This window comes from Pleurodeles waltl, chromosome 3_1 (assembly GCF_031143425.1).
Source record: "Pleurodeles waltl isolate 20211129_DDA chromosome 3_1, aPleWal1.hap1.20221129, whole genome shotgun sequence".
Lineage (NCBI taxonomy): Eukaryota > Metazoa > Chordata > Amphibia > Caudata > Salamandridae > Pleurodeles > Pleurodeles waltl.
Window position 1 is genome coordinate 53,667,386 of NC_090440.1, and position 13,634 is coordinate 53,681,019.

A 13,634-nucleotide genomic window follows, 5' to 3' on the forward strand; every position below is an offset into this window, starting at 1 on the left:
TTCTAAAGTGAATATGCGCTTTTCTTAAAACATAGTAGAATTCGTTTATACCCAACTAATATATTTAATTTACTTGTAAGTCCCTAGTAAAGTGGCACTACTTGTGCCCACAGCCTGTAAATTAAATACCACTAGTGTTTCTGCAGCACTGATTAAGCCACTGTCTTAAGTATCCTTTTAAACATGTCTCAGGTCTTCCATTGTAGCCTGTGTACCCACTTTTGAAACTGCCTTATCGACCTGCCAAAATAACCCTTTTGCCTTGCCCAAACCTTCCTTTTTAACACATATAAGTCACCCGTAGGGTAGGCCCTGGACAGCCCAGAGGGCAGGGTTCAATGTTTTAAAAAAAGTGAGACATGTACTTTTAAGTACTAAATAATCTGGTAGTGAAAAACTTTTAAATTAGATTTCCGTCAGTGGCAGAATGGGAGTGTGGAGCTGGGCACAGCACTACTTACAGCTGAATAGGCTCTTTTCTGCTGTTACACAAAGGGCTGCACACCCTCTGCTGTTAGTCTGTAACGAGACAGAAAGTCCGTGCACTTTAAAGGGGAACCTCTAGAAGCTTATCCCACTTCAAATGAGGTACAAGGTACATATATTGGACCTCAGATACCAACTCTTCAGTAGGCTTCTGGACCTGTGGATGCTCAACTAGGGAGAAGGACTTCTGTGCTACTGAAAGAACTACCTCTTTGCTGGACTGCTACTCTTAAGACCTGTTTCCCTTCTGTGTTAACCTGCTGCCTGTTGTCCTCTTGCCTGGGTGAGAAGGACTGGACCTGCATCTTTTGAACCCAGGACTCCAAAGTGAATCCAAGGGCTAGTTGGCTGCTCTCCTGACTATAGTCTCTGGGCCAGAAGGCACCAACAACCTTGAACCCATCACCTAAACTCTATCATTGAGTCCTACCCTGCCAAGTGGTGCCACCCCATTCATGGACCCTTGAAAGTGGGCATAAATGTGCTCTGTCAGCTCATCTGTGGATCCAGCACTATCTAGAATACATATTAGCTATGGTCACGGCATACCTTAGGTAATGACATATGAATTGCTTTTGTCGCTGGCTTTCAATAAATGATCCTCCAATTCACTCTTTGGGTCATATTCACAAACATATTCCCGATCTGCGTTTGTGCAGCTCAGAGAAAAATGCCTTTTGAGATTTAAATTCTTTCAGAAAATCTGTCTGTCCACAAAGTTTCATTAATCTTTAGTGTTCCTACAGTGCCTTGTCTTAGCGTAGGGCTGCAGCAGGACAGTGGAGGCATGGGGCAGAAATGCAGTGGAGTAATCAAGCACTCCTCTAGCACAGGGGTGGAAATGTAAAAAAAAATAGAAGTACCAGGAATTAAGGAAATACCACTTTAGTCCTGAACCTGTCAATTCTCCTCATATAGGTGATGTGAGAATGTGCCAGAAGGCTACCATTACCAAGGTGGCTAATGTGAACCAGTGCATAATGATGTACCAAGTGCACACCCACTACCTTTCTAGATGGCCCGGCAGCAAAATATTTAAAGGCAGCTTCTGCACTTTTACTGATTTCTCTGCCTGCCCCACCCATTGACTGCAGTTGTATGTAATAATATCAACCTGCACATTTATTGACTCTACAAGGTCGACTACCAACATATCTTCAAGGTAAGCATATGCAGAGGTGTAGACTTAATTTTATAACTCCACATCTGTATACTGTGATGCTATGGTGTTAATTAAAAAATGTAGATATATGCTTTATTTATTTTAGTTTACATCATCTGTACATATTTATTTATATATGATAATGAATAATAGAAATGTTCATAAACGATTTAGCCAGAAAGTTCATCAATTATGAATTGCTGTTAATAGCTTTGCATTTTAATTGTCTAGGTCTGGTAAAAGTTCCACTAGTGTCTCCTTGCCCACTGTGGTTTCTCCTTCACCATCTAGGGCCTGGCTCTGCTATCCCAGACACACTAGTAACACTTGATGCCTCTTCACAGTCTCAAATGTACTTTTCATCTGAGCAAGGCTTCTGGCTATTCCTCAACTTGCAGATTTGCTGTGCCTCTGCACATAGTTGTTTCTACAGGTGTCAGCTTTTCAACAGAGCGGCCTATAGCATGAAGGCAGTTTTTAGCATGTCTTTGGCCAACTTTATTTGCATCTGATTCAGACTCATGACTTGGTACACATTTTTCATTGCTTGTGTTAAATCTTACATGCCTGATGCATATTAGCTTATTTCCATTAAATATTATTTTTCTATGCTCCTCAACCCTCCTACTAAGCTCAGGAACCCCATTGCTACTTGTGCTGACTCATGAGTACACATGTTTCTGAGGGATGGAATTGACATGCACTAGGAGTTCGAATTAGTACCTCACCTTTCATTTCATGGACACCTTGCATAGAAGGCCTGCTCTCTCTGCCTACTGATGGATGGGGTGCTCTGTCTTAATATGTTTTTGATGTTCATTTATCGGTTACTGTGTGTTGCTAGATGTTGGAAATAAATAATTGCGAGAAATTGTGTTTTTGGTTAAGGGAAGTGAAATCTTACTCAAATAGCAACCAAAAACCTTGACACGATGAAGTTACAAGCAAACCTAAAATAAACTTGTGCTCAACCTTCTGGTAGCTTGGCACAGAGCAGTTAGACTTAACTTTGTGGCAATGTGTAAAACGCTTATGCAGCACTACAAACAGCAATAAAGTGAAAACACAACACAAGAAAACATAGGGCAAAATTTAATAAATAGCTTGACACTAAAATTACAAAAATCCAATTAGTAGAACCCTAGTTATGATTTTTTTTAGAGATTTAAGTATCGCAAAAAAGCTCTAAGCACCACTCGCAGCTATCTATTCGTGCAAGACTGGGAGAAAGTACCAAGTTCAGACCGACCGCAGTGGAGCCTCATGAATGGTTGGGGCTGAAGCTTCACAGTGGCGGCTTTTGCAGCATTGATGGGGTAGCGCAAAGAGTTGGTTCACCAGAACATTGCGTTGCTAGCCAGCGCCAATGTTTTGGTGTGAACGGGCCTGTTTGCATTTGTGAGGAGCTCAGAAACTTCAGGTAAACCAAGCTGAACTAGACCAAGAGTCCAGGACCTGAGGGGCACCACATGGGGTAAGGAACTCTCTATAGCAGAGGCCAGAAGGGCTAAGGTAGGTCCAGCTGCAGGCCCAGGTAGCAAGCAGCTGGGCAGTTGTAGGGAGCCTTTAGAGCTTGATATGTCCCTATAGCTCTGAACAGGAGATCAGGTGACTGACCCTCGGAGTCGCTTCAGCTTGTGATGAAGGGTGCGGGTCCAGTCTTCCTTTTCAGCATGCAGAACAGCAGAGCAGCAGTGTGGAAGGGCAGCAGAGTCGCAGTCCTTCTTCTGTAGTATCCACAGGTCCGGGAGTGTTCGGAAGAGTTAATGTCTGAGGTCCAGTAATTATACATGTGCCCTTCTTTGAAGTGGGAGAAGCTTCTAGAGGATTCCTGGCTCCCCTGTGCTGCCTCAAGACTTACTACAGGGGGTATGCTATCTTTTGTGTAAAAGCATGACAAAGACGATTCAGGTGTAAATAAGACTGTGCCTAACTACACCCTCCCACTATGCCACTTCTAGCCCATCAAGGCACACCTAAGCTCTCCATCATATGTGGCTGTCTAGGAGGAATACAGAAAGTCCAACTGATAAATACACCCGGCCATCTGACCCAGAGACAGGCTTCAAGCACTAAGGGCTTCATTTAGATATTGTTGGATGGGTTACTCCATCACAACGGTGATGGATATCCCATCCCCTGAAATCTAAATCCCATAGGAAATAATGGGATTTAGACTTTGCCGAACAGGCTATCCCTCACCATAGTGAGGGAGTAACCCGCCCGCCAATATCTAAATCAGGCCCTAAATGGGGAGGCAAGAAAATGCCAACTTTCTAAAAATGGCGTTTTCAAAATTGTAATAAAAATCTTACTTAACCCTAAGAAAAGATTTTTCATTACAATTCCAAAAACACCTAACACGAACTGTTTACCTGATCACATTTGGAAGTGACAGCTTACTAAATGCAATATAGTAACTCCAGTGATATCCTATGGGAGAGGTAGTCCTTGCAAAAAAGAAAAATGACTTTAAGAGTTTTCCACTATCAGGACATGTAAACTTAAAGGTGCATTTCCTTCTTTTGAAACTCACTGCACCCTGCCCTCTGAATCGTCCAGAGCCTGTCCTAGGGGTGACATATGCATTAAAAAGGAAGGGTTGGACCTGGCAAAAGGTTTATTTTGTCATGTCAAAATCGCAGTTTAAAACTGCACACACAGGCAGCAATGACAGGCTCAGACATGGTTAAAGGTCTAATAAAGTGGGTGGCACATCAGTGCTGCAGGCCCACTAATATAATTTTATTTGCAGACCCTGGGTGCATGTAGTTCCACTTTACTAGGCACCTATAGGTGTGCTAAATATGCCATTTGGAGATACACCAATGTTGCCATGCATTAGGGATTGAGCACACACACTTTAGTATTGGGTAGTAGTGGTAAAGTGCACAGAGTCCTAAGGCCCACAAAAATAAGATCAGATTAAAATGGAGGATTAAGGCAAAATGTTTGGGGGAAGAACACCCTAAGGCTGACAGGTCTGACAAGTATGTAGGAATGTTAGTAATTGGATTTCTGGTTGACAGAGGTATGGACCTTTATTAAGCATTATTGGACCTGCCTCTTTCAGCAAGGTCATACACAGACTTTTTACCTTTTCCTTCCACTTTTTGCAGAATTTGGTTTTGCTGGCTTTAGGACTTTGGTCACTTTACCACTGCTGACCAGTGCTGAAGTGCAGGTGCTCTGTCCTCTAAACATGGTAAAATTGGCTTATTAAATTTACTTGTAAGTCCCCAGTAAAGTGCACTGTATGTGCCCCGGGTCAGTAAATTAAATTGTACTAATGGACCTGCAGCACTGATTGTGCCACCCGCTATAGTAGCTCTTCAAATATGTCTCAGGTATGCCGTTGCATAGCCTGTGTATGCAGTTTTAATCTGCTATTTCAACCTGGCAAGTGCACCCACTTGCCAGGACCAAACCTTTCTTTTTATTACATATAAGTCACACATAAGGTAGGCCCTAGTCAGCCACAAGTGCAGTGTGCAGTGTATTTAAAAAGTTTAACATGTCCTGGTAGTGAAAAAATATTAAATGTGTTTTTTGCGACTACAAGGTCTACCCCTCCAACAGGTTAACATTAGGGTTACCTTGAACCAGCCTGTGATGAGATGTGTATTGCTTCCAATCTGTGTTCAAAGGGCCCTGGAAGCGGGGATGAGGATGCCTCTCTTGACAGGATTGCCTAGGGGACTGTACACAGCCCCTTTCTGAGCTTTAAAGGATGCCTACCTTGTCACTAGCAGATGAAGCTCACAGCTAGGCCTACCTCCCCTTTGCTTCTCTAGTCAGGCTGGCACCAAATGGGGGGGAAAAGAAAAGAGAATGCAGTGAGAATGAGGGAAAAGCTAGGAGAAGGCACCCTAAAAATGGGGGAAAGCAAGGAGAAGACAGGAACATGAGCGATGCAGCAGCAAGGGGAGAGCTCAGCCTTGTACCTTCTCAATGGGGTTACACTGTGGCCTCGCTTATTTAGGGTGGGGCAGTGGGAGGTGGTGGATGGGGCTAGGCAGGAAATAAAGAGGCAACAGGCAGGTGTGGCAATGAGGGAAAAAGCTAGGAGAAAGTAGTGAAAATGAAGGAAAAGCAAGGAAAAGACACACAGAAAACAGGGCAAAAAGCAAGGAGAAAGCAGTGGAAATGAGGGAAAAGCAAGGAGAAGGTATACAAGAAATGGTAGAAAAACAATGAGAAAGCAGCGACAGTGAAGGAATAGTAAGGAGAGTGCACCCAAACAATGGGGGAAAGAACAAGGAGAAGGCAGTGAGAATGAAAGAAAAGCAAGGAGCAGGCTCACAAAAACAGCAGAAAAACCAAAGAGAAAGCAGTGAAAATGAGGGAAAAGCAAGGAGAGGGCACACAAAAAATTGGTGAAAAGCAAGGAGAAAGCAATGCGAAGGAGAGAAAAGCATGGAGAAGGCACTCAAAACATGGGATAAAAAGCAAGGAGAAGACAGTGCAAGAGCTATGTAGCACCAAGGGAGGGATGGACCTAGTGCTGTGACAGCTGTTACAGTACTCTGGGAAAAGACCCCTTTGAAATGCATTGAAGTGAATGTCAGTGTTTGAGGGTCATAAAAAGAAGCATGTGTAAAGGGTAATGACCTATTTTAGTTACAATATAAATCATTTGTTGGTGGTACTATGCTACTTTTAGAAATTTTGGTATGTTCTAAGGTGATTTTACCCTGTGAAAAATGCTGCTGGGATTACATTCATGTTTGAGAGAAAACATTTTTCTTATGATTTTCTCATAGAGGTTACATAAGGTGTTTCAAAAGCTAAAAGGAGAGCTAAAATGAGAGCATAGCTTTGTAAATTCACACTATCTTTTTCAGAAATATGAGCATAAAGTCTGACATTCTCAGTTAAGCGTAAGTCCAAAGGAGTAGCCTGTCAATTGATTCCCTTGTGTTCTACTGCAGCCTCCCAGAGTGTTCCAAAGAACACTAGAGCGCTAACAGTCTCACTTCATTTTGTCATAGAAATTATAGTTACTGCTACAGAAAGAAAAATTAGTACACATATTCCTCTTCTATTTCACTAAAACATTCTGACATATAAACTGAAACATGTACTTTCAACACCAGCAGCAGAGGGCTAGTTAATTCCCTGGTAATCAGAAGGCCCCTCTCCTTGAGGCTTTAATGGCCCCTGGGACACCATCCTCATAGACTAGCTCACTTGCTGTGTCCCGGGAAGCCCACCCCAGGAAATAGTCGTTTCCCTGCCTGTACCATAGAGGGCAGGGAAATATGTTTGCATCCATCTGGTGGGAGCATTTACAAATCTCCTGCCAAATGGGAGCAAACACAGAGGGTCTGATTTAGATCGTTGCTGCATTACCACCAATCAGCTGTGGCGGCGGACTCAAAAACACTGTCAAGTCGATGGTGTTCCACCCACCGTGTTTAGATGTATTGCGGCTGAGCTGCCGACCACCAAGACGGAATGTTTTTCCTAGCTGTCAGGCTGAGGATTTTCCATTGACCCTATTTAGATGTTACAGTCCTGCAGGTGGTATACTGGCAGCTGGATTGCTGATGGAGGGAGCCCTTCTCTGGACCCAATGGATTTCATAAAATGGCATTGGCCATGCCATTTTAGTCACACACACAAACTGTAATTAGCCATATGTGTCCCCCTTCACAACATAATACACAACACACCACATACACACTATAATCCATTGCCATTCCAACATCACATGCCCAAAACACACATTGCCATACTTTCATGACACAATACACACACATTATCGACACTGCACCCACACAACCAACAGAGTTACACACTTATCTACACAAACACACTCCCACACAAGTACAACTACATATGCCACAACAGTGAGCACCACACCACAACACTCACCTGAATGTTGTGTCATATACCAGTGTCCCCCCATCCATGACCCATACAAATGTGATCCAGACATATGCATGGCTTAGTAATTCAAAGAATTACTGTGACATGTATATGACTGCAGTGGTCCAGAGCCCATGTGCGGTGACCACACAATGTACATAGCCAATGCGGGTTCCCTACCATTAAGTTCAGCAACGGGATGGGGGATTGTGTTTTCGCCATGGTCCAGTGGAAGCAGTGACGGAAGGTCATGTCTAGTCATGTCATTCGATAATGGAAGTGGAATGGTGAAAAAAGTAGGTTTGTACCCCATTTTCCCTACAATCCACCAACTCAGGTGTAGAGGTCGGACTGCCACAGTTGACTTGGTGGTAAGGCACATCCACATTTGCTCGATGGTAAAGGTGGATTGAGTCCTGCTATCAGCCCCTATTCCGAATGTCGCAGTTGAGGTGGCTGGAGATTCTTGGTGGAGTCAGCGTGACTTGGGTGCTCTTTCACCTATGATCCCGCCAACATCTAAATCAGGCGTACAGACTGCCTAATAGATGGATAGGTTTTCAATTGAAAAATGGATCGCAAGACCGTTACCACCAATATCTAAATCAGGCCCAAAGTTTCCTCCCACCGGCCCAGGAGCTTTAAAAATGCTGCCTGGAGGGAGCAGCATAAATATCTGCCCCCTCCAGGCATGAGCAATGCAAGCTCCTGCAGCATGCGGGGAGTTATTTGGGCATACAGGGACCCTGCAGTTCTCCTCACGCTGCCCAGCATTCTGCTTGTTGGTTGCCCCTGGCATGGACAAGGGCACTCACTTTCCAATAATGGAGGCCCTGGGGAGATGGGGGTTCCTGGGGCCAAAATAGGTTCAGGGAGGGAGGTTGTGCATCCCCCTGTCCTTTTAAGTGATATAGATAGCCATCGGGCGATGGGGTCCCCAGGGCCTGAAAAGGATTGGGGAGTGGGCCCGCATGCCCCCCCTTTATAAAACAAAATACACCGCCCTGGGGGATGGGGTTCCCAGCCATAGATGACTTAGGGAGAGGGGCTGCATTGCCCATACAATTTTTTTTATAATTTTGGACCCAGGGATGGGTTCTATGAGGAGTATGAAGGTTTGGAGAAGGGGCCACGTGACCCCCTCCCCTTTTTTATTAGGTTTGGACTTGGGCTTCCAGGGGCCTGCAAAGGATCAAGGAGGGGTGGGCGTCCAGACCTCTCCCTTTTAAATTTAATAAAGCCCTGGGGGGTCCCCAGGGCCTCATAAGGCTCAGGGAGGGGGCCATGCTGCTCCCTCTTTTTTAAAGTACATGGGACCCCAGGGTTTGGGTTGACAGGGACTAAGAAGGTTTGTGGAGGGGGACTGCATGGCCTCCCTACTTTTTTAAATTATATTCTGCCCCGGGGCCTAATAAGGCTCAGAGAAGAGAGCTCTGTGACCCCCTCTTCTTTTCTATTGCATTTGGCACCAGGGATGTGTTCCACAGGGCTTAATAAGACTTGGGATGAGGGACTGCATGCCCCAAGTCCCTTAGAATTTCATCCCAGAGGATGGCCTAAGAAGGCCTAAGAAGGCTTGGGGAGGGGTACCTTGTGGCCCTCTACACCTTTTTCAAATGTATTTGGCCCCAATGGATGGGGTACCAGGGCCTATTAAGACACAGGGAGGGGTGCTGCATGCCCCCTTCTCCTGCTTAATTGTATTTTGCCCTGAGGGATTGGACATGTGGGGCCTATTAAGGCTTGGGGGGGGGGGCTAGTGGCAAACCTCTCCTTTTTACTGGAACTGTCCTCAGGGGATGAGATCCCAGGAGCCAATTTATGGTTGAGGGGATGGGCTGAACGTCCCCTCCCCTTAAAATATATGTTTTGGCCCCAAACGATGTGTTCCTCCGTTCTGAAGGCCAATTCTACTCAGCATACACCAAAGGCTGTGTATGGTGTGGGGTTGGCAGCCTGCAGAGGGTTTACTCATTTGGTTCTGGCAGCAGCCCAAGCTGTCGCTAATCCCCTGCTGCATACAGCCAAAGGCTATGTGCAGCGAAGGACTGGCTGCCTGCGGGGAGTTGGAAGTAGGCCATGAATGATCAAAGGCTGTGTGTGGCGTGTGGTTGGGGCGCTTGGGGTGGCTGGATGTGGGGAGTAGGACTCAAGGACTGGCTGCAAGCCAGGCCCTGCAGCCAACTCCACAAAGTTTGTGATGAAAGGCTGCACGCAGCATGGGTTGGCTGCCTGAGGGGCGTTGGCTACTTCTGGATGGATGGGTTAGGCACAGGTTTGGCTGCAGGCCAGGCCCTGTAGCAACACCCCTACTGTGCACTGCCAAAGATTAGCTGCCTGTGAGGGACCTTGCCACAAGACCTGTCTGCAGGCTAGGTCCTGCAGCAATCTCTTTACTCTATGCAGCAGGGGGTGGCTTTACGTGTGGCAATAAAATATTAATTTACGTTCAAACAATGCTAGAAATTCACAGGAAAAAACCAAAGGTTGAAGTAAGATCATAGTTAGGTGTGATAAAAAGTTCTATTTTTGTTTAAGAAGAACTTTATAAATTCACTGAGAAGAACAATGGCTAAAGGAATGCTATAGATAGGTGAACATGTCAGTGACAATATTAATGTTTTGAACTATAAAAAACACAGAAATTCATAAGTTGTAGTTAGCAGAGCATTGCCTATAACCCCACATATTACACACACTTGACTTATTTTTACTTACTTTACATTGGAAAGGTATGCGCTGTAAAGTCATGTTCGTGGTAAAGGCTAGCATTGCAAAGGCAAAGCATGCTAAAGGCATTGCATGGTAAAGGAAGTGTGGTAAACTTGCTATGTTATAGTGCCCATGTTGCAAAGGCTGCTTCCCCACTTTTACTCCTTCCTCTCTCACAGTAGTAAAAGAATTACTTTTGAAAATGTTCAAATATTTACAACAATGTGGGTTTGGTAGGTGACAGTGCAATTATAGATTCACACACACATTACCAAAGCTGAGTCCCGGTGTACTAAGTAGTTCATAGTTATTTTTAATCAAAGTCTCCCATTGGTACCACTGGATACCTGTTGATAGCTGAGCTGAGTTCAGTCATTACTCCTTATAGCGTGCTATTACATATATGATTCAATAAATGGCAGTTAATATACATATCAAAGTTATGAAATGTTTCTGAACTTACACTACTAGCTGTCAAAATTAAGCAGTAATATAGGGTAACTGTCTAATAGAGATGTATGGTGTATTTTCTACAATACTAGTTTATCATAGGGACAAAAGTAAACCTGTGGCAGTGGAAACAATTTGAGAAGAATGCTTAAGTGTGATTGGAAGTTCTACAGCAGGGCAAGGCTCTTGGACTAAGAAGTATTTGAAGGGTACTTAATCAGTGTGCAAGTGACAATAAGGAAGAGTTATCTTCTCACTTATATCATTTCATGGAGCAAAGATTTCTGAAGCTGCTCATAGGCAGCATCCAATGATGTTTCCACCTCTATGGATGAGGTTAATGTGTACTTAAGTGTGAAGGCAGTGCTTCACCCATCATGACCGACTATGTTAACCACTGTTAACCACTGTTTTTTTAGATGAAATTGAGAAATTCTGGTCTTGCTAGATCTTGGTGCCATTCTACAATATGTGACCTCAGGGGATTGTCTATAGATAGACTCATCCACAGTAATAGTTCACAGGTTAATACAGCATGAAGTATATTTCTGTATGGTTCAGAATAAAGATAAGGGCAGGCATTTACACTTCTGCCCAAATCTGTATCAAGGGACCACCTGTAAAATGGGTTTAACTGTTTTGAAAGGAACCATTAATACACAGGGACTCAGCACAATGTTCAAAACTGAACTCAAACATAACTTGAAGATAACAGTGCAGACATTCAGGAGGCTTTACAGGAAGCTCTTCCAGTGGTGATGGACACCCCTTACCCGAGTATTTTCTTGAGACTGTCACTTAAACATCTGGTGACAGAATCCAGCTGATGGAATATGATGAAGCTGCAAGATGAAACCAGCAACCACTTGTAACTTTCTGCAAACCTTTTCATGGATTCCTAAAAGGAAAATGGCCAATGCTTTAGAATCTATCAGGCCATTTAGGGTAAGGCCACAATTGAGGTTAGTGTGTTACTGTAACCAGGAATCATGATTTTTGTTGAAGTTTAGAATTAAATGTGGACAAGTATGAAGGGTTGGTGAGGTCACTACATTCACCACCAAAGTCAAGTGAAATCGCTAGATGTTGCAATTCACAAAGACGTGTCCAACTTTAAAATATCACTTCTCCTCATCCTTATCCCGCATTTGGACTTCAAGCATGTCAGATTCTACAGACTTGTGTTTTCAGGAAGCCCCAAACCTGAGTGGAAATGGTTAAACACAACTACCACACAGTTCTCATTCCTAGCTGCTGGAAGGTGTGAATAGCCTCCACATGCTGTAGGCCCCAGCGAAATGTCTGTATGCATGTATGCATTATCTTGCATAACTTTGGTAATTTCTTGGTAGGACTTTTACATGAAATTCCAGCATTTAGTGAAGATCACATAATTATCGGGTGACAACCGCACTGTCAAGCCAAACCATAAATAGTTTTTCAAATTACTAAACACTATGGGGCATATGGGGTTCTACTTAGAAAAGCAGGGTTACGCTGGACTAACAAGAATATGGTGCACCCAGGTGTTTCTCTCTGAGTTGGTGCTAAATTTGCTGCTGAGCGCCAATGCAGCCATCCTTGCGCCATGGTGTAAGGATGGCTGCATTGCAGGGGAGATTGTTTTTGTGCAGGAAGGGACCCGTAGAAAGAGCAAAAAACGAGGATAAATGAAAGCATTTTTCCTCATTCCACCATGCTAAAGCCACCCCTTGGGTGGGGTTAGTTTATGGCGCTGCCTCCAATCTCATAAATCTCATAAATCGGGGGCAGCATCAAAATGCAATGGTTGTTGCTGTGGAATAGCCCACAGCAACACCCATTGCACGCCCCTTCCATGCAAAGTACTCTGGCCCGTATTTATACTCCGTTTGCGCCGAATTAGCGTCGTTTTTTTCGACGCAAATTCGGCGCAAAACTAACGCCTTTTTTATACTTTGGCGTTAGACGCGTCTAGCGCCAAAGTATGAAGAAAGAGCGTCATTTTTTAGCGTGAACGCCTTCCTTGCGTTAATGAGATGCAAGGAAGGCGTTCCCGTCTAAAAAAATGACGGCGACGCAAATGCGTCGTATTTATACTCCCGGGCAAAAATCACGCCCGGGAGGTGGCGGGTCAAAAAACCCCGCATTTGCGCCACTATTTAACGCCTGGGTCAGGGTAGGCGTTAAGGGGCCTGTGGGCTCAAAATGAGCCCACAGGTGCCCTCCCCTGCCCCCAGGGACCCCCCCTGCCACCCCTGCCCACCCCAGGAGGACACCCAAGGATGGAGGGACCCATCCCAGTGAAGTACAGGTAAGTTCAGGTAAGTATAATTTTTTTTTTTTTTAAATTTTTTTTGTGGCATAGGGGGGCCTTATTTGTGCCCCCCTACATGCCACTATGCCCAATGACCATGCCCAGGGGACACAAGTCCCCTGGGCATGGCCATTGGGCAAGGGGGCATGACTCCTGTCTTTACTAAGACAGGAGTCATGAAATGGCGTCTGGGCGTCGAAAAAATGGCGCAAATCGGGTTAAGACGATTTTTTAGCGTCAACCTGACTTGCGCCATTTTAAGACGCCCTAACGTCATTTTTTCCCAACGCCGGCGCTGCCTGGTGTACGTGTTTTTTTTCCACGCACACCAGGCAGCGCCGGTCTGATTGCGCCGTCTAACGCCATTCCATAAATACGGCGCCCGCATGGCGCTTCAGAATGGCGTTAGACGGCGCAAAATTTTTTGACGCTAAACTGCGTTAGCGCAGTTTAGCGTCAAAAAGTATAAATATGGGCCTCTGTGTTTAGGGGCCGTATTTACAAGGGGGCATTAAGCCACAAAAAGTGACTTAACCCCGCCTTGTAAAAAAGATGCAGTGCAGAGTGCCACCAGACTGCCACAAAAAGTGACGCTCCTGCGGCATAAGGGGCTTGTAAATATGCCCCTATGTTCCACATATTTACCATATTCAAAAC